At 44.5% G+C, this 21661-nt stretch overlaps 2 protein-coding genes across 13 annotated transcripts in view; one reads left to right on the top strand and one right to left on the bottom strand.

Moving 5' to 3' along the window:
• Nucleotides 1–4465, bottom strand: part of CRYZL1 (crystallin zeta like 1) — a 33827-nt gene extending 29362 nt beyond the window's left edge. For all 4 annotated transcript variants that reach the window (XM_027514808.1, XM_027514062.1, XM_027515624.1 and 1 more), the window contains exon 1: nt 4364–4465. The gene's annotated coding sequence lies outside the window, so the exon portion shown is untranslated. The remainder of the gene's footprint in view (nt 1–4363) is intronic.
• A 751-nt stretch (nt 4466–5216) lies between these two features.
• Nucleotides 5217–21661, top strand: part of ITSN1 (intersectin 1) — a 246746-nt gene continuing 230301 nt past the window's right edge. For 3 of the 9 annotated variants that reach the window (XM_027557093.1, XM_027556377.1, XM_027553336.1), the window contains exon 1: nt 5265–5508. The gene's annotated coding sequence lies outside the window, so the exon portion shown is untranslated. Of the gene's footprint in view, nt 5509–6172; nt 6335–21661 lie in introns of those variants that run through there. The other 6 variants (XM_027559431.1, XM_027557887.1, XM_027558559.1 and 3 more) reach the window with 6 other exon arrangements.

The raw sequence follows: 21661 nt of genomic DNA, 5'->3' as shown, positions 1-21661 counted from the left end.
GCTCATCTATTAATGATTGTAAGTAAAACCTCTATAGATCAATCCTTATCTATACCTTCAGACCAAAAGTGTTCTGAGTATCAGCTCAACCTCAAATTCAACAGTCATAAAACCAGACTTACTTTTCCCGCCCCCAAACGAGATTTTGTTGTGCCAACTTCAGCCATCGAGGGTATCTTAGAATCTCCCATAATTCCCTCCTCTAGGCTTCCTTTTCCTTTTTAATCTCCTGGCTTAAGTGCTCATCTTAGATGTTAGCACAATGACAGGCCAAAATTGTGATGCCTGAGGCCTGGGCTACCGCCACAGGCCGCTGCACGGCTTCTTTCTCTCCTTGTGGACAACACACCTGTGGACAACTTCAAAGTCCAGACTCTTCTTATGTGTTCAAATTTTCATTATTCCCAACACAAACTTCATAATACAGTGAAGTATTATGCTTCACCCACCCTCATTTTTACTTTAAGGAAAGCAGACAAACTGTCAAGCAGCTGGGCTACTTTAAAAAAAAACAACAACAGATGAAGTCAGCTCTGAAATGTGGCCCTATTATGCTCATCATCTTGCCAGGCTGAGTAAATCTTCAGTTATACTGAAGAGGTGCTTAAGTTTTAACCATGTTCTTACCACCTGTGGGACTTTTCACACATATCCACATATCAGGTAAAGAAGAATGTTAAACCATGTACCCTTAAAACCTATTACGGTCAACAAAACAGAAACTAGCTGGAGGTCTGGTTCAAATACCACATACTTTGCAGGCTGTAGAGGAGACTGGTAGTCCTATCTGGACAGGTCAGCTCTGCTTCCTAAAGAGGAAGGGACATCTCTACATTGTGCTGGAGACAGTCTCCAGAAATCTATAAATTCCAAGGACACATAAACAATGAATACACTGGCGTTATACACTGTACTGCTCTCCTGTGCCTGTTACAAGATGGGCATGGGAGACGCTGTGATGGTGGCTCACACCTAGCTAAACTCTGGAAATCATTTCTAGCTAGTAGCACATATCATAAGAACTTTTCACTTTCACATTTTAGGTATACAAAACTTAGGCAGATGCTTGAAGTGACATGGTCTATTACTAGATGGATTTAAACTAGAGGCTGCTGCTGCTGCTAAGTCACTTCAGTCGTGTCCGACTCTGCGATCCCATAGACGGCAGCCCACCAGGCTTCCCTGTCCCTGGGATTCTCCAGGCAAGAACACTGGAGTGGGTTGCCATTTCCTTCTCCAATGCATGAAAGTGAAAAGTGAAAGTGAAGTCGCTCAGTCGTGTCCGACTCTAGCGACCCCATGGACTGCAGCCTACCAGGCTCCTCCGTCCATGGGATCTTCTAGGCAAAAGTACTGGAGTGGGGTGCCATTGCCTTCTCCAAACTAGAGGCTGGATACACATTTACAGCAGCATCATAAAGGAGATTCAAGCATCAGTTGAGGGGCATGGGGATGAGATGACCATATCAGTCTTCTGATTATGAGAGTCTAGATTTATATGGACATTATCAAGACATACTTGATTGAATTTGTATACAAGTGTGGCATCCTCTTGACATCTCACATAAGCTGAGATCTAAAGATAGGTGAAGAATTAGGAAAGGAAAATAATTTTTTAATAAAGGTTTTATGTGGAAGCAAGACAAGAGGCATGTAATTAGCTATGTCAAACTGTTGCCTATCCATGCAACAAGTGGCTTCCAACAATGACCTCTTCTGAATCTCAAAAGAATTTTTGATTAATTCTCCTCCCTCCAAGAGAGCTTAACTTTTGTTATTTGCTGATTTACAAAATACCTTTTCACTTAAGAATTCTTACTAGTGGACCCCCTTGCCAGTACTGCTGGGGGGTGGGTACTGCTTTGGGAAAGCGGGATGGTCATTAATTCGTAGATTAGAAGTCACTGCTCCAGTTTGTATTCGATGTAGGGCCATTTAATACAGTAAGTTCAGAACGACGGAAACATAACTTTCATTTATATTTCTGAGTTGGCATTCCATTTTTCCATACTGTACTCCTGGGGAACAGTGGAACCCATGGTGCCATGAATGCCAGTCTCCCTTCCCCGCTGGCTTAGTCATGTGGCACTGGGACAAGGCACAGGATGAGGAAGGTAAACTGAGGGCCCTCCCTACTGTTACTACACTCTCCCTCCTTGCCAACCGATGCAAGGGATCCTCTTCTCCACAGACCAATCTTACTGCAGTCTGCCAACATTTATTTAATTCTCTAAATCACTATAGGCTCTTTAATCATTACTTCAGATGCAAAGTAGGAACTGTACTTTTGATTAAATATTTACTAATAAATTCACCATCAAGGGAAGATAATTTAACGAGATGTCATCTTTACAATGTACAAGAAGAAAATCATTTTGCAAAAATACTAAATAAAGATGTATTTGAACTATTCCATGTGAAGTTCGCATGAGCAAGAAAAGATTCACTTTTATCAATGAATGAAAGATTTCACCAAAAACAAACCCCAAAACATTGTGACTGCAAGGTGAAACATTTTAAGAATTCCCAAGCCTTCTTTCAAAGAGGTATACAGATGAACCAAGACACACTACTGTCCAGCATATAGTACTGATTTAAAGGCCTATATATCTCCTTGAGGTTTGGAACGCTCTTCTTCAATTTAGAACTTTGATATTGAATGGACAGCACAGAGAGTTGTAAAACTGCCAAAATAGGTCACTACAACTGAAGGAACTTTGCCTTGTATGGTGAACCCCCTCTGTTTGAAATCTGAATGTCTCAGGATTAGCCATAAACTAGAGCAGAGGCATCAATGAATTGAAATTAGTGACAAAATGTAATAATTATACACTGCGGTGATTGATGGATAGGATTTAGAAGTCCTAAGTGACCCTACTTCTGAATCCTGGCTTTTCTACTTATTCAGTGTACGACCCACATACACTGCTGCTGTTGCTAAGTCGCTTCAGTCGTGTCCGACTCTGTGCGACCCCATAGATGGCAGCCCACCAGGCTTCCCTGTCCCTGGGATTCTCCATGCAAGAACACTGGAGTGGGTTGCCATTTCCTTCTCCAATGCATGAAAGTGAAAAGTGAAAGTGAAGTCGCTCTGTCATGCCCAACTCTTAGCAACCCCATGGACTGCAGCCTTCCAGGCTCCTCCGTCCATGGGATTTTCCAGGCAAGAGTACTGGAGTAGGGTGCCATTGCCTTCTCCGCCACATACACTAAATACTTTCAACTATCTGGGCCTTAAATTCAACACCTGTAAAACAGGGATAGTAACAGAAAGGCTTAAATAATACATGCAAAGCACTCAGTACAATACCTGGCACAAAGGAAGTGTTAAATGAATGCTGGATATTCGTGCTATTATTTCTGTAAATTGAGTTGAGACCTGGTAAAGTACTTCCAAAGTCCATCTCACAGAGCAGTAAGGGGTTTTGTCACGGGCAACCTAAGATTTAACACCTTTTAATTTCTGCAGTGGGTTGTATCATCCAGTAGCCCTTGAACTATGCCTAGTCAGAACTGAGATGTACTGTTAGCAAAAGATGTCTATCAGGTTTCTTCGAATGTGAAGAAAATGAGAGAATGTACAAAATCTTGATTTTTAAACATTTGATTGTGTGCTGATATGATACTATTTTAGATATACTGGGTTAAATAAAACTCTAGCATTAATTTCACATATTTCTCTTTATTTAAAAAAAGTGGCTCCCATTAAATGTGCAAACCTTGCTGCCCATAACCTGGACTAGCAGCACCCGAGAGCTTGTCAGAAATGGAGATTCTCAGGGCCCGCCCACACCCACAGCATCATAGTCTGCACTTCAAAACGGTTCTGAGGTGATTTTCACGCGTTGCTCCAGAGTATTCCTCCGTTTAGCTTAAATCTGGAGGGCAAATCTGGACCTAGAGTTACATAAAACCGAATGCCCCTGCTTTACGTAATTGTTCAACGGGGGAAAAAAAAGTGACGGAGGAGAAAGCAGTAGTATAGAAGTAGTAAGCCAGAAAGAAAAAGAAACTCAAAAGTATAGAAACAAAAAGACGCGGGAGTGGGTAAAATCCAAACTGGGAGTCTCGGTGGAAGGGAACTTCGAGACTTTTGCTTCCATGAAAGTGGAGGAAGATGCAAACTGAAATAACATCCACCATCAAAACCAGTAAAAACCAGGAAATAGGCAAATCAAGTATCTCCCTCCCCTCAGCGGCCTCAGCTAAGCCAGCTAGGCCTGAGCCCGAGAAGTGTTAAGAAGGTTGGGGTGCAACGGAAACCACCCTGCGCCCCAGGGCTGGACGGTCCCGCGGGGCGTCTCCCGAGCTTCCGCCCAAAGGCCGGTTTCCCAAGACACGTAGCGCGTCTCCCGGTGCTCACCTGGCTCGGAGCGGCACTAACGGCCTGCAGCTTCACCTCCGCCACCTTCTCGCCCCTCAGCAGAGGGCCCACCCCCTAAGCGCCAGAGGCTGTTCCCATTGGCCAGGCCGCTCGTCAGTCTCGGACTCTAGAGACCGCCATAGCAACCGAACGCGGAACTACATCTCCCGGCATGCTCTAAGGCGACGCGCCTGGGGCTACCAATTAATGCGAGAAGACCGCCATAGCAACCGAACGCGGAACTACATCTCCCGGCATGCTCCAAGGCGACGCACCTGGGGCTACCAATCAATGCGCGAAGTCCTAGAGGCCGAGGGGTTCAGCTTTATGTAAATATGTTCAAGACCACACCCTTCCTCATTCCAACCGTATCCCCATCACCTTCCTGGGACTGTGCCCCGCCCTCCCTGTGCCTCCACATTGTTCTCTCCTATGACACCTGCCGTTAGTTAGTTGAAGGCGTCCTAACTTGTGCCTCGCCTCGCACAGCAACAGCCTAATGGCACCGAGACCATGGAACAAAACGTCCCGAAGCCCCACACCAGACGCCTCTAGGCACGTCGGGAAACCCTACACCAGACGCCCGCTTCGGGAAAGGGGGCGGGGCGGCGGGGGGGGGGGGGGGGGTTGGGGCGACTAGGTCCCGCCCCCTCTGAGCTTGCTGATTTGTCGATCCGGCTATCACTCCCTCCTCTTCCAGTTTTTTTTTTTTTTTTCAGTTGCGTTTCCCCCGTGGTGGGCGGGGCTAGATGAGGGGGCGGGAGGAGGTGTGAGTCCTTTCTTCCGATTGGTTGTTTTTTCATTGTCCCCACCTACCCACCGTGGGCGGAGACGGAGGGGAGGAGAGGGCGCGGGGGAGGCAGGTCCCGGGGGAGATGAGGAGATAGGCGGGAGCGAGGGACTGAGGGAGGGGAGCGAAGGGAGGCCGAGAGCTGAGGTGGAGACGGGAGGGCGCGCAGCTTGGTTGCTCGGTAGTACGGCGGCTCGCGAGGGAGAATCCCGGGCGGACTCAGGGACGCCCCGAGAGGCGGGCGGGGATGGTGTGTGGGGCTGCGGCTCCTGCGTCCCCTTCCCGCGGCGACTGAGCTGCACTGATTTTTTTTTTGTCCCCCTGAGGCGGCAGCGTGGACCCGCCTGGAGATGAGGTGAGGAGAGGGCTGGACCGCCTCGGCCTGCTTTGCACCGGGCAGGCGGCCGGGGCGAGGGTGGGCGCGATGGCCGCCCGGGACGCCCGTCCACCCCCCTCTCCCCGACCCCGGGGCCGGTGTGCGAGTCCCTCCCGGCGCCCTTCACCCTGAGTCGCGCACCCAGGAGGCGCCCCTGTGCCTCGTCCTTCCCATCCTCCCTGGCCGCCGGGGGTGGCTGGGTGGGTGGTGGTGGTGGCGGCCGGCTGGCACGCGCCGGGAGGCCGGGGCTCCGCGGCGGACAGAGGCTGGGGGGTGGGCGGCGGCCGCGGGACGGGCTTCGGGGGGTTGAATGGGCATCGGTCGCCGTGGCCGGCCGAGCTGGGGGGAGGTCCCGTCCTTTCTCCAGGGGCACGCGGGGCGGTGGGGTCCCTTGCAGGGCTGACCTCGCTGCCCGCGGTCGCCCGAGTGGGGCGGGCCGGCCGAGCCTCGCCTCCCCGCCAGGCTGCCGGGGATCCGGAATGCCCGGCCTCTCCTCCCCGGCTCATCCCTTCTTCTGTCTCCTCCGCCCGCAAAAAAAAAAAAAAGAAAGAAAAAAACTACCCTGTCAGTGAAGGGCAGTCAATGCCGTTTTGGCCCCGCGTCCTCCTGCTGGTACTGACTTGACTCCGGTGGTATTTCACAGAAAGCGGCTCATCCTTTCAAGGGGGGAGCGCGTCCCCGGTGTCGGCCGCTTCCCTTTCCCCTTCTTTACGCACTGACACGGTTTTAGTGTGGACCGAAGCCACAGTTACCAGGCTCTGTCTGGCTTGACCGAGGAAAATGCAATCAGAATCCCCAGGAAAAGGTAACCGACGAGGAATGGGGTTGCGCCTTTCCCTCTTACTTCTTGTTTGCCTTTTGGATTAGGAAGCACCTTCGTAGATTACATTTCCTATGGGCATCTTTTGTTGTGATTCAGACTAAAGGCTTTGCTTTTGAAAAAAACCATTAGGGGCGTCTGTGTTGAGTTGACGCTTCTGGAGATTTTTTGATAGCCTCTGAATATGAAAGTTTCCTTTAGAACTTTGCCATCCTCGGTGCTATTCTGGAGGCAGCACCAGCCTGAAAATTTAAATAGATGCGACTCCGAATAGTTGCGTTTCTTTGTGCTTAATCTGCTGGCATCCTGCTCTTAATGTTTACGTGGTCGGGACGTCCAAATAATAAAAACAAGCGCAATAAAAAGTATAGATAATAGTAAGAAGTACCGTGCCAAAAATGCATCTGGAAAATCTCAATTCTGTCATCGGGGAGGCAGTTTTTACTAATCCCTTTGAAAGGATGAAGACCAGGCTCAGAGTTTATGTAGTGGACAGGATCTGAGGGTAGGAAATGGGACCATGGAGCCAGCAGCCCGGCTGGTTTATGTAGTGCTACTCTTACTGTCTGAAATAGGAATATATTTGTTGGGATACCTTTATTTTTAATATGACTTAAGGTGCAGAAGCTTTAGTACCCCTCCTAAAGTTATGATTTTTACTTATTATGGAGAACAAAATACTCTGTTTTGTTTCTAAATTTTTAATAGTTCACCTGAAACATTTATGTTATTTTTATGATTGTTTGCTTATAACAAAAGAAGAAAAACATTTTTCAATATTGAGTTCTTTCTGTAGGACAGTTGTAAAGAACTCAAAAACTTTAGGTAATCCAAATTCAGAAATGAAGGACACTAATTTAGTGATGGTCCAAAAGCTATTTAAGACTTCTATAAGTAGCTCCAGTAGGGTGAATTTCTGATAGAATTGTTTTTGAAGGCTATTTCTTTATTTAAGAATGTATCTATTGAAATTTTTGAGGCACATGGTACCTTCACAAAGGTCTGTTATTATTCTGCCTGAGTAAGAGAGGAAATGAACACATTTTTGATGTACTTTGGAACTCTGTGGATTGTTCAGATACTAAGCATTGTGAAATAGGGCATAAAATGAGTGGTAGCAAGTTAGTTCCCTGAAATGTTTGTCTCTCTTAGCTTTTTTTTTTTTTTTTTTGCAATTGACTAGCAATTTCCTTTTTCTTAATGCTTATCCCTCTATTATCGGAAATAAAACTCTGCTTAAATTCATGTTTTCTCCAAATAACTAGATTGAGGCAAACTCAAATCTCCATAAAGGGGGTTAAGGAGGAGGTGCCATTAAATCCCTCTACTCTTACTCAGCTTTAATGTGGATTTGTGAATTATAGGGAATTAATTACAGGTCGGTTGGGTTTATATTACTCAGTTCACATTCCACTGCCGTAGGGCTCTTCTCTTGTGAATGATCTTTCTCTTCTGAATAGTTCCACTTACTGGCAGGTTTCTCAACGTCTAGACCTCAGATCACTTACATCAACATAACCTGAAGTTCTTGGTAAAAATACAGACTCCTGGAATCTGATTTCCAACAAGCTCTGCAGGAAGTTTTCTTACACAGTAGCATTGGAGAACCACTGGCATTGTGGTTGCTTCTCACTGAGTGGCCCCAGACCATGTCCTGAAGAGGATGGCATGTTTTTAAAGTGACAGAATAACTTTCATACCTTGGACATCTAATAAAACACCATGACCTTCAGATATGTAAGGCACCTGTAATAATACATCTCAGAAGGGCAGAGATCACTGTACCTCCTAAAGTAGTGCCTGGAGGAACTCTATGAAATATTTGGGTGAATTACGTCACAGTGAGGCCACACCTTTAAACTTTTACTTGTAAAGTTCATCTTATCATTTCATAGTCACTTTATAAACTGGTCATAAGTACCACACCCCAGTCATTTCTGTAAGTTTGGTTGGCTCTGAAAGGAGAGAACCTTTCCCAAGCATAACTCAAGATGATAAGCTGAAAAGAAGGCTCCTAGCAAAATGTTTGCTTAGACTCAAAATGTAAATTTAAGTCACAGCATAATGGTAAATTATTTGGTATCAGTACATCAAAATGCCATTTTATAGCCTATGATAAGTCCAACATAATGCAATAAAAAATTGTTTTTTCCCAAAATAAAGAAAATTAGTAATTTTCCAATTTTATTTTTCATACTCCTAATATATGACCTTCACTCCTTTCTGTCAGAGCCCAGCATAGGCCCCATAAATAACAGCTTCTGCTGTGTAGTTGAGGGTATGGATAGTTAAGAGTGCAACCTCTAGAGGATATTGGGTTTGACCATACATAGTCTGACTTTACCAGCTCAGCTGGTAAAGAATCTGCGTGCAAATGCAGGAGACTCCAGTTGGGTTCCTGGGTGAGGAAGATCCCACTCCAATGTTCTTGGGCTTCCCTGGTGGCTCAGATGGTAAAGAATCTGCCTGCAATTCAGGAGACCTGGGTTTGATCCATGGGTCGGGAAGATCCCCTGGAGGAGGGCATGGAGACCCACTCCAGTCTTCTTGCCTAGAGAATCCCCATGGACAGAGGAGCCTGGAGGGCGACAGTCCATGGGGTTGTGAAGAGTCAAACATGACTGAGCGGCCAAGCACCACACAGCACGGTCTGTGACTTTGATCTAGTCACCTAACCTCAGTCGGAGAAGGCAATGGCACCCCACTCCAGTACTCTTGCCTGGAAAATCCCATGGATGGAGGAGCCTGGTAGGCTGCAGTCCATGGGGTCGCTAAGAGTCGGATACGACTGAGCAACTTCCCTTTCACTTTTCACTTTCATGCACTGGAGAAGGAAATGGCAACCCACTCCAGTGTTCTTGCCTGGAGAATCCCAGGGATGGGGGAGCCTGGTGGGCTGCCGTCTATGGGGTCGCACAGAGTCGGACACGACTGAAGCGACTTAGCAGCAGTAGCAGCAACCTCTCAGTGCCTCAGTTTTCTCAGCTGAAAATGGGAATTGTTGTAGTAAAATGTAATACTTCTAGGACTTCCGTGGTGGTCCAGTGGTTAAGAATCTACCTGTCAGTGCAGTGGACATGGGTTCGATCCCTGGTCCGGGAAGATTCCACATGCCACGCATGGCACAGCTAAGCCCAGTGTGACGCAGCGGCTACCCCACATGCCCTAGAGCCTGTGCTCCGAAAGAAGAGAAGCCTGGCAAAATGAGAAGCCCACGCACCACAACTCTAGTTGTGCAGTGCTGTGCTGTGCTTTAACCCTAACCCTTTACCATCGAAGCCACCAGGGACGCCCTGGTTGCGCCCCCTGACGCAACTAAAGAAAGCAGCATGGAAGACCCAGCACGGCCAAAATTTTAAAAATTAAATTCAAATACAGTAGTTTAAAAAATTTAATACTTCTAAGTTCTCACTTAAGTTCTTGAGACACATTCATTTAATATATGTTAGTTATGATGATAAAATATTGAGATATATAAAAATGTATGAAACTCTAGTCTGTTCAGTTTTTGTACTAATGTACTTTATTGTAGTAAGTAGAATCCATTGCTTAAAAAGAAGTCTCTTGCTAATTTCCTGGCACTGAATATGTGTAATTTTAAAATTACAGTAATAACTAAACATTAAAAGTAACTAATAAAACATCAGGTTCTATGCAGATTTTTTTCTAAATAAAGATAAGCCTGTCATCCCTCTCAGCTTAATAGTACTATTTCAGAAAGAATCTGTTAATCAGTTAGATGATCCCTTGTATTTTAAAATTGCATGTTTGTGGTAGAACAATTGAAATACAGGAAAGTAAAGAGTAAAAAACCATAAAATACTTGGAGGTCCACTACCTGAATACATTTCTATCCAAACTGTTTTTTCTCTATGCTGTTTGTCAGTATATATAACTTAGGGTAGCAAATATGGGATCCTGGTATACATTTGGTTGTTTCCTAACCTGTGCTTCTTAGCATCTCATTATGAATCTTTTCTTCTCTATGTAGTCAGTTGTAATGTTGACTGAATAATGTTCCATTTTGCAGATCTATGATTTATTTATTTATTTGGCTGTGTCGGGTCTTCCGTGTTAATACAGCCTCCGTTGCCCAAGGCATGTGGGATCTTGGTTCCCTGACCAGGGATTGAACCCACATCCTCTGAATTGGAAGGTGGATTTTTTACCTCTGGACCACCAGGGAAAGTCCCCAGCTGATTTGTTTTTATTAAACATTATTTTTCTCCCACTGCTATTATCATTATCTCTGCAATAACTGTCCTCTATGCATCTCTATATATCTTTGAGATTTTTTTTTCCTTTAGGATAAATTTCTAGAGGTGTGATTGTAAGATCAAAGTACATATTATGGTTTAAGGGTTTTTGATACATCCTTTCAGTTAGTCATTTAGAAAGGTTGTAGCAGTCTACACTCAGCATGTTGTATAAGAGTGCCATGTCCCTCCCCCTTCCTTTTTTTTGAGGACTGACTTAATAAGTGACCAACCTAGGGAATTGTTTTATCTTTAGAAAGAAGAATGGGTTGTTATTGTGACCATGTTGGTGATGTGATCTGGAAGCTGGATATTCATACACCTGTAAGAATAACACCTAACGCTTATCAAGTCCGTTTACAGCATTTTATAAGCATAAACTCACTTAATATTTACAAATTCTCGTTTTTTAGATGAATGTGACTTGAAAACCAAAATACCCTCTGTTAAGTCACAGGAGCCAGCAAGTGACTGCAGAATAGTTACTCTAGAGCCCAAACTCCACAGCGCTGGACTGCCTCTTGTCTGCAAATGTTGTACGGGTGTTGGGGGACTTTTTGCATTCCTGATTTCTGTTTGAGACTAACCTAGCAGTTTCCTGGCATGTATTCATTTATAAAGTAGCTGGCACACAGATTCAAAGCCCTCTCAGTAAGGGGTTAGTCTCAAAACTTAGCTCACAAATAAGCCTCCTATCCTGTCTAGCATTCACCTCTGAAAGCAGATGCTACCCTTTATTCTGTAGTAGTTTTCCTAACACCCCCCATATGAAAAACAGGATCAGAGTCACAGAGGAGACTAGCACAGTTGGAAAAGGCAGTTTACTTGATGTGGACCTGCCTTGGAAACACAAGACAAGTGGGCTTAGGGACAGAAGTGAGCTTAGGGATGCAGCCGGGAGCCTGTACAAACATTTCCACATCAGCCTTGTTGGAGAATTGAAGTGTCTGGTGGAAGTTCAGTTCAGGAATGCAAGGCCTTACTGTAGAGATGTCACCCATCCACTGGGAGATTGTTGTTTTTTTTTTAAACCCTTCTAAAGTGTGATGGTAGAAGATCATTGATGTTTTCTTGCTAATGACTAGGCTGCTAACACGGAGAAGGCAATGGCACCCCACTCCAGTACTCTTGCCTGGAAAATCACATGGATGGAGGAGCCTGATAGGCTGTAGTCCCTGGGATCGCTAGGAGTCGGACACGACTGAGCGACTTCACTTTTCACTTTCATGCATTGGAGAAGGAAATGGCAACCCACTCCAGTGTTCTTGCCTGGAGAATCCCAGGGACAGGGGAGCCCGGTGGGCTGCTGTCTATGGGGTCGCACAGAGTCGGACACGACTGAAGCGACTTAGCAGCAGCAGGCTGCTAACAAAGTGAATTTCCACTAAGTTAATCTTTTTGATACGTTGGCCACCTGACATGAAGAACTGACTCACTGGAAAAGACCCTGATGCTGGGAAAGATTGAAGGCGGGAGGAGAAGGGGACAACAGAGGATGAGATGGTTGGATGGCATCACAGGTTCAATGGACATGAGTTTGAGTAAACTCCGGGAGTGGGTGATGGACAGGGAAACCTGGTTTGCTGCAGTCCATGGGGTCGCAAAGAGTCTGACACGACTAAGTGACTGAACTGAATCTGTTTGAATTCGCCATCGCTCTCTTCACCTTTTTTTCTAGTAGGATTAATGATTGGCAGCTTACCTTGCCAGCTTATCTCCCAGAGAGAGGGTTGGTGAAATCATTTTGGCTTCAGCTCTCTGGCCTGAGTTTGTGCTATTGAGCGAGGCAGGACCGCCCCAGTTCAGTGGTAGGCTGGTTACCAAAACCCTTCTCAGTGCTGTGTGGGCCAGGGCTCCACCCGGCCGGGTGGGAGTGGTCCTGAGGCCCCTTCAGTCCTTATCCAGTGGTGGAGCCAGGAGCTGAACCAAGGGATGTGATAGTTTCAGACTCACCTGAATTTGAATGTGAAAATTACAAGGTCACAGCAGTTGGTCAGAATTTTTTTTTTTTATTCTTGGTTAAAATTAAACAACTTCTCCTTCATGCAGGAGGGCCAGCTTTGGCTTCTCTGTGGCTTGGGGAGCATTTTGACTGGTTTCTCTCTCAGGGATGGTTGTGTTCATCCCTGCATTGTGCCTGCAAGTCCCTCTGGTGACTGGTGTATACAACTGCAGGAAATGGGCAAAGACAACTGGCTTTTCTGCCATGTTTTCACCGGCCTGGTTAAGGAGAACACTGGCTCTTATGATAAAAGCTAGGGGACAAGATGCCATTGGAGCCATTTATTGTGCTTGTGTAGAGGCCTGCTCACCTCTCTCTGAGGCAGATTTTCTGACCTGCTTTATTCTAACAAGGGTGAAAGTAAAAGCATTAATTGCTCAGTTGTGCCTGACTTTTTGCGATCCCATGGACTGCAGCCCACCAGGCTCCTCTGTCCATGGGATTCTCCAGGCAAGAATATTGGAGTAGGTTGCGAGTCCCGCTCCAGGGGATCTTCCTGACCCAGGGATTGAACCCACATCTCCCGCATTGCAGGCACATTCTTTACCACTGAGCCACCAGGGAAACCCTGTAACAGGGGTAATGTATTATAAGCCATTGAATAAACACACACATGTACCCATTCCTGTGCATTATCTATAACAAGAGTATTTGTTGTGCATCCACTGTTTTATAAAAATCAATTCATTTCTCCTGTAAAGATAATAGATTTTAGAAGCAAGTAGCCTTTCAGTTTCTGGAATCATTTGAAAGTCAACTGCTCCATTCTTACAGAATTGGAGTATCCCATTTTGATCACTGACATATAAAAGCTGTAAAGCTAGTAAAAAGTTGACCAAACAATTAGTGGTATATTCCTGGTATGTATACCAGGCTTCAGTGATTAAAATTCCCTCCTCCTCTCTTCTTCACTTACAAAAAAGTATTGTTAAACAAAGCCAGTCAATAACAATAAGTGTGTTATAGGTAGTACTGCTTATTTTCAGATACCTTGAGATATAGTTAATAAAATTGCTGTTTGGGTATTCTGAAGAATCCTCCCGTCAGCGCAGGATACACGTGTTCGGTCTCTGATCTGGGAAGACCCACCGGCCATGGAGCACCGGAGCCTGTGTGCAACAGTTCTGTGCCTGTGCTGCAGCCGCGGCCGCTGAGGCCTCCACGCGCTGGAGCCTGTGCTCCGCAGCAGGAGGGCAGCCCCTGCTCTTTGCAGCTACAGAAGGGCCCTCTCAGCCACGAAGACCAAGCATGGCTGAAAATAGATACATAAATCAAATTATGAACAACTGTAAGCGGTCTCAAAACAGAAAAAAAGAAATGAAAAAAAAAAGATGATCAGAGGAACTGAGGAGGAGAACTTGGTAGGGCGGTTGAGTAGGGGTGGGTTCCACGAGAGAGGAAGGCTTGGCCTCACAACCGGGAGCAGGGTCCAGGGCATGGTGGACACTCAGCAGCCATGTGCTGGCCCCAGGGCAGGTGAGCCCTGGGACAAAGCAGACAGGCTCTGGCTTGGATTTTCCTCAGAGTCAGAGGAGGCAGGATGCTGATGTCAGTTTTAAGCAGGGGAGACCCTTTTGTTTGACTAGATCCCTCTGGATGTTATGTGGGAGTGGCCTGGACGAAACTGAGAGGGAGATGTTGAACTAACAGACCCCCCCACCCCACCCCTTGCTGTCGGTTACCTGAAAGTTGTACTTTTTCTTCACCGTGAAGGTAGTGTGATTTACTCTTTGATGGGGTGAGATGAATGGCGATTTGTATAAACTTTTTGAAGTTCTCTGAGGACGAGAACCCCGTAAAATCACTATTCTTATGGATCGATTAACATCGTGTAAAATAAAGATCGGGAATTTAACTTTTTAACCATTAACTTAATTGAGGTTATGGCTGCAGATTTCTGGTAGGAGAGATTTTTCTGCTTGCATTTTTTGGTGAAAGAAACTTAATGTATGGAAATGAATCCTTAGAATAGGGTTTTATGAATTGAGTGTCTATAGAAGCTATGCACTTGAAGGGAGATCCAGTTTGTTAAGTGCTAATATTGTCTGTCCAATCTGGTGTTTTAATTAGTATCAAAGGAAGGGAAATACTGCGGTAATTGTAACCTTATGTTACTCCCTTAGTTCAATTAGTTTTAAACCATAGTCATTATCTGTTATCTTTAGTTGTTGTGATCTCATTACAACAACTGAAGTGATGAAGTGATATTGCAGTTGTGATTTGGGAGATTAAAAAAATAACGTTTTTTCTTATTACCAAAACGATACATGTTTATTGAAGACAGCTTTGGAAAATACAGGTAAGGGTGTAAAAAAGCATACTCCAAATCTCCCTGACCAGAAATGATGCCTGTCCATACGCTGGGAAGGGTCAGCTTTGCTCAGATCGCCTAGAAGCATAGGTGCATTTGGTCTGGGTGACTCACAGGCCTGTTTGGGACTCTGGGACCTGGAGATGGGACAGCGCAGAGTCGGTCAGCCCACACATTCCCGGCCCGTTGTGTCTTGGTGCTTCCACGCCTTCTAGGTCTTTAAGAGAAGTTGAAAATTTAGAAATACAGATTTAATGTGAAATCTCCCAATTTTTATGTGAGACACAACTACTAATAACCCACTGGGGTTCAGGCAGAGCAGACCTGACGGCTGCATTCAGTCTTTGTTGCCTTGCCAGCTTATAACCTCAGCTACGTATAGTTGTGTAGCCTGTTTCTCTCTCAGTATCAGTTCACTTCAGTCGTTCAGTTCTGTCCCACTCTTTGCGACCCCACGGACTGCAGCACGCCAGGCCTCCCTGTCCATCACCAACTCCTGGAGCTCGCTCAAACTCATGTCCATTGAGTTGGTGATGCCATCCAACCATCTCATCCTCTGCCATCCCCTTCTCCTCCCACCTTCAGTCTTTCCCTGCATCAGTGTCTTCACATGAGTCAGTTCTTAGCATCGGGTGGCCAAAGTATTGGAGTTTCAGCTTCAACATCAGTCCTTCCAGTGAATATTCAGGACTGATTTCCTTTAGGATGGACTGGTTGGATCTCCTTGCAGTCCAAGGGACTCTCATGAATCTTCTCCAACACCACAGTTCAAAAGCTCAGTTCTTCAGCACTCAGCCTTCTTTATAGCCCAACTCTTACATCCATACATGACTGCTGGAAAAACCATAGCTTTGACTAGATGGACCTTTGTTGGCAAAGTAATGTCTCTGCTTTTTAACATGCTGTCTAGGTTGGTCATAGCTTTTCTTCCAAGGAGTAAGCGTCTTTTAATTTCATGGCTGCAGTCACCATCTGTAGTGATTTTGGAGCCCAAGAAAATAAAGTCTGTCACTATTTCCCTTGTTTCCCCATCTATTTGCCATGAAGTGATGGGACTGGATGCCATGATCTTCGTTTTTTGAATGTTAAGTTTTAAGCCCACTTTTTCACTCTCCTCTTTCACTTTCATCAAGAGGCTCTTTAGTTACTCTTTGCTTTCTGCCATAAGTGTGGTGTCATCTGCATATCTGAGGTTATTGATATTTCTCCCAGCAATCTCTATTCCAACTCTCTCAGTATATTGGAGTATACTCCCAAGCCTTAAGGGTATGCTGCCTTGGCAGTGTGTACTGATCTCCTGTTTCCTTACTAGCATTGGGTAAAGCCTTCTCAAAAAAAAAGAAAATCCTAGTCAGTTTTGTTTGTTTTAATTTGCATTCTTTTTGGTACAGTTACTGAGTTGCTGGGCTTCCCTGCAGCTTCCAGTGGCTCAGTGGTAAAGAATCTGCCCACAATGCAGGAGACTCAAGTTCAGTCCCTGGGTCAGGAAGCTCCCCTGCAGGAGGAAATGGCCACACACTTCAGTATTCTTGCCTGGGAAATCCTATGGACAGAGGAAGCCTGGTGGGCTACAGTACATGGGGTCGCAGAGTCAGACATGACTTAGCGACTGCAAAGCAAAAATGAGTTGAACACTGATTAAACGTTTATTGACCTTACTCAGATTTACTTGGTAACTCACCACCTTGCTAGAACTCTTGAGTTCCAGTAGTATTTTGGTCATTTATTTAGTGTGTCTCAACTTTTGTAATATTATATAATATTTGCACCCCATTAGTCCTAGTAAATAGTACTCATGGCAGGTGTCATCCCCCGAACCTGAGGGCCTTGGTACCTGGAGCACATCTGTAACCCGTGTTAAAGAGCTACGGTTGAGAAGCTCTGGGTTTGGTCAGTGGGACTATTTGAGCACGTGCTCTGTATCTGGCAGTGCTGTGGCTGTCCAGCCTTGAACCGTGACAGCGGTCTCAGCTCTCTAAGACCTCATGATTTTTTTTTTTTAATTTCTCTTGCGTTTATCATATTGACTGTCATATTTATAAAAGATAATTCTTATTTCCAGAATTTATAATTTTTTGGCTTTTATTTCTTGTTGACATGAACCTTCTCCCGCCGCCCCCCCCCCAAAAAAAACAAACCAGTGGTGGATGCTAGTCAGCCTCTAATTTCTTAAATTCCATTAATTCTCTTGAGTTCTATTAAACTCTGCTACAAAAAGTCGCAAGTGGACTTTGGTGAGCAGTTCCTTTCCTGTGATGATGAAAAAACCAGGGTACAGTGCTAGGACTGTGTAGTGGGAACTTCTGGAGTGTCTAACTCGACATAGATCCCTTAACTGTCCTCAAATCTAGACATCCACTCCCCTGCATACTTCTTCCTCCCCACAGAATACACAGAGGATTTAATCAGGTTTAGTTCGGTCCTGACCCAAGCTAGTCCAATCAGTGTCCTTTTCTTGGAAATTGACTTTGGGCCCAAGTGAGGGTTCGACCTCACTGCATTCACAGGGCCCAGCGTAAAAACTTGGGAGTTCTAGGCTGTTGTGTTCTGCTGTTGTGTCTGGGGACAGAGAAAGGTAATTTATGGATGGAGAGATTAAATTAAGTATATAGAAGCAGGAAGAGAGAATACCACCTGAGATTACTTTAAACCTCCTCCTCCAGTCCTTTCTGGGGCTGGGTGTTTTCATGTTCTGTGAAGTTCTGTGAAGTCCTGTATTCTTAAGATTAACAGCTCTCCCCCCACCCCACCTGCTATATACCTTTTAGCTGAAGCCAGCTGAGGTTGGGTTGTTTAAACCTTCTCTTCATTTTCAGCCCTGTATTCTTTCTATAATCCTACCTTATCTCTTGTATTTCTTGACTATCATCTGAGGACGTTGTGAATTTATTATTATTTTCTCCATATAACAGCAACATCAAAAATTAAGGATATACTAGTATATATAACGGGGAAGGCGATGGCACCCCACTCCAGTGCTCTTGCCTGGAAAATCCCATGGACGGAGGAGCCTGGTGGGCTGCAGTCCATTGGGTTGCGAAGAGTCGGACATGACTGAGTGACTTCACTTTCACTTTCCCTTCATATACATATAACATTTTGACCTCATGAAAGAAATGATACTGCATCTGTTTAAGCATGTACTCTTCCAGAAACTGAAAGAAGACTCTTAACTTTACTATCTAAATATCAAGAAATTGAATCACAGTGTAATTTACCTGGTGGGTGGTAGTATTAGTCCCTCAGTTGTGTCTGATTCTTTGCAATCCCGTGGACTGTAGCCTGCCAGGCTCCTTTGTCCATGGCATTCTCCAGGCAACAATACTGGAGTGGGTAGCCATTCCCTTCTCCCTTCTCTTCCTGATCCAGCGATTGAACCCAGGTCTCCTGCATTACAGGCGGACTCTTAATGTCTGAGCTACCACTTCCCTGGTGGCTCAGATCGTAAAGAATTTACCTGGGGCTAGGCTTATTGTCAAATTAGCTTTTTGTTTCAGTCGTGTCGTAAGTACTCAGTGCTAAATTTAAGTAGTCTGCTATAATGAAGAAGTTGGATGGGGATGGGGGAAAAAAAGGAATGATAGAGACTTCCCTGGTGTTCCAGTGGCCTAAGACTCCACGTTCCCAATACAGAGGTTCTGGGTTTGATCCCTTGTCAGGGAACTAGAACCCACATGCCGCAGCTAAGACCCAGTACAGCCAAATAAATAAGTAAAATATATATAAGAAAGAATGGTAGGAAGAGTAAGAAAGAATTGTAGTAGAAGAAAGAAAACTCAGTGCTGTAATTCTCCTTATTCATAATTGTATTGTCTGAATTTTTTCATTTGCAAGTGGAAGAAGCCCAAACTGCCTTCAGTAAAAAAGGGAAATGTATTGACCCCCTGATGCTGGGACCAATGGAGGGCCGGAAGAGGAGAAGGGGACGACAGGGAATGAGATGATTAGATGGCCTCATCGACTCAATGGACATGAGTTTGAGCAAACTCCAGGAAATACTGAAGGACAGGGAAGCCTGGCAAGCTGCAGTGCATGGGGTTGCAGAGAATCGGACACAACTTAGCGACTGAACAACAACTATTACTGAGTTACATATCTGTCTGTTAGGTCCAAGGGTTCTGATTGTCCTGGCATGATCCCATGCCTCAACCAGTCACCATGGCCAAGGGAATGCAAGACACTCATTGGCTGTCCTGGGTTTTGGGTCCACCTTTTGTACCAGTTGTAAAGTAAAGTAGCTAGTAAAGTCAGTAGCTAGACCCCTGGAATTAGCAGGAGAGAAAGTGGATCAACTACAAGAAGAAAGAACGCTGGGCAGGCTAAATGCATACCCAACACACTCATCATATGCAGCGATCAGACAGAAAGGGGCTGATGGTGACTTTCTTTTTTTTCCCTTTTGAATGGTGTGCTGCTAAGTTACTTCAGTCTTGTCTGACTCTTTGTAACACTATAGACTGTAGCCCACCAGGCACCTCTGTTTACGGGATTCTCTAGACAAGAATACCGGAGTGGGTTGCCAGGCTCTCCTCCAGGGGAACTTCCCCCTTGAATGATAGTCTTTAGTAAAACTATAATACAAAAACATCAAAGCAACCCAATGTGTGCATGAACTTTCTTCTCAATAAAGTTTACTTTTTAAATTTAAATGCTCACTCTGCTGCCCAAGAATTTGTATTGTTCATTCATTTTAAAATGAAATATATTTTACTACTGTCCTGTGATTGCTCTAGATAGAATGAAGTTTGTGCTGCTTATCTATAATATAGCTAGATCACTTTTGGTTTAGAACTGTGGGCATTATTTTATCAGTTTGACTACTACTATAATGACAGATTTTTTTTCATGCCCGAAGGTAGGTTACATTCTCTTGGCTCATATCTGGAGGCATTCTAACTTATGATTTGTCTGGAACTGCCGGGGAAACATGTATACTAGGAAAAAGCTGGAGCTGGAAAGGGATGTTATTTCTTTCTTTTTTTTTTAGGAATGAACCCTTTTATTATTTTTTTGTTCTTTTTTTTAAATATAATTTTATTTATTTTAATTGGAGGCTAATTACTTTACAATATTGTATTGGTTTTGCCATACATCAACATGAATCTGCCACGGGTGTACATGTGTTCCCCATCCTGAACCCCCCTCCCACCTCCCTCCCCATACCATCCCTCTGGGTCATCCCTGTGCACCAGCCCTGAGCATCCTGTATCATGCATCGAACCTGGACTGGCAATTCGTTTCACATATGATATTATACATGTTTCAGTGCCATTCTCCCAAATCATCCCACCCTTGCCCTCTCCCACAGAGTCCATAAGACTGTTCTATACATCTGTGTTTCTTTTGCTGTCTCGCATACAGGGTTATCGTTACCATCTTTCTAAATTCCATATATATGCGTTAGTATACTGTATTGATGTTTTTCCTTCTGGCTTACTTCACTCTGTATAATAGGTTCCAGTTTCATCCACCTCATTAGAACTGATTCAAATGTATTTTTAACGGCTGAGTAAGACTCCATTGTGTATATGTACCACAGCTTTCTTATCCATTCATCTGCTGATGGACATCTAGGTTGCTTCCATGTCCTGGCTATTATAAACAGTGTTGCGATGAACATTGGGGTACACGTGTCTCTTTCCCTTCTGGTTTCCTCAGTGTGTATGCCCAGCAGTGGGATTGCTGGGTCATAAGGCAGTTCTATTTCCAGTTTTTTAAGAAATCTCCACGCTGTTCTCCATAGTGGCTGTACTAGTTTGCATTCCCACCAACAGTGTAAGAGGGTTCCCTTTTCTCCACACCCTCTCCAGCATTTATAGCTTGTAGACTTTTGGACAGCAGCCATTCTGACTGGCATGAAATGGTACCTCATTGTGGTTTTGATTTGCATTTCTCTGATAATGAGTGATGTTGAGCATCTTTTCATGTATTTGTTAGCCATCTGTATGTCTTCTTTGGAGAAATGTCTGTTTAGTTCTTTGGCCCATTTTTTGATTGGGTCGTTTATTTTTCTGGAATTGAGCTGCAGGAGTTGCTTGTGTATTTTTGAGATTAATTCTTTGTAGGGGTATTATTTCTTAATGTGTCTGCTTTTTTAGGTTAGACTCCAAGGAAAATAGCAACTTGACCTTTTTCAGAAGGGCACAGGCCTATTTTTGAGAATTGTTTTGTTTTGTCCTATGAGACTGATAACAGTAGGTGGTAAGAGCTTATGGTACCTTGAGAACAGTTGCACTTGTTTTTTAAATTATATGTCTGCAGTGTAATTTATTTCCCACATTCTGATTACAACAATTCCACTCAAAAACTGGTTCCTGGACCTTCTTCCTTTAATCTCAGATTGTCAGTTTCCTCCTCGTCTCATTTCCTACCCCCTACAGCTGGGACCTCAGGGTGGGTCACCCCAGCTAGTTCCTTGCCCTATTGTCCTTCTGTCACTTCTGATCCACCGACCTCCTTCGCTTGACCAGCTCAACTCTCTGGGTTCTGTTTCCTGTATTTGTGATATTAAAAATCAGGCATGTAAAGCAATTATCCTTCAATAAAAAATAAATTAATTTTAAAAACCTTAAAAAAAAATCAGCCAAAGAAGACCATACAAACTTGCAGACGTTGTCTTTACCCATTTAGCTGTATTCTTCCTCAGGTTGTATTCTGCTAAGAATTCTTTTTTTCCTCTTCACTCTCAATATTCTATATATATTTAAATTATGTTTTACTATTTTTTATTGGAATAGAGTTGT

This window comes from Bos indicus x Bos taurus, chromosome 1 (genome assembly GCF_003369695.1).
Source record: "Bos indicus x Bos taurus breed Angus x Brahman F1 hybrid chromosome 1, Bos_hybrid_MaternalHap_v2.0, whole genome shotgun sequence".
Classification (NCBI taxonomy): Eukaryota; Metazoa; Chordata; class Mammalia; order Artiodactyla; family Bovidae; genus Bos; species Bos indicus x Bos taurus.
The sequence above is the reverse complement of the archived record's forward strand: the minus strand, read 5'-3'. Positions and strand labels throughout refer to the sequence as shown.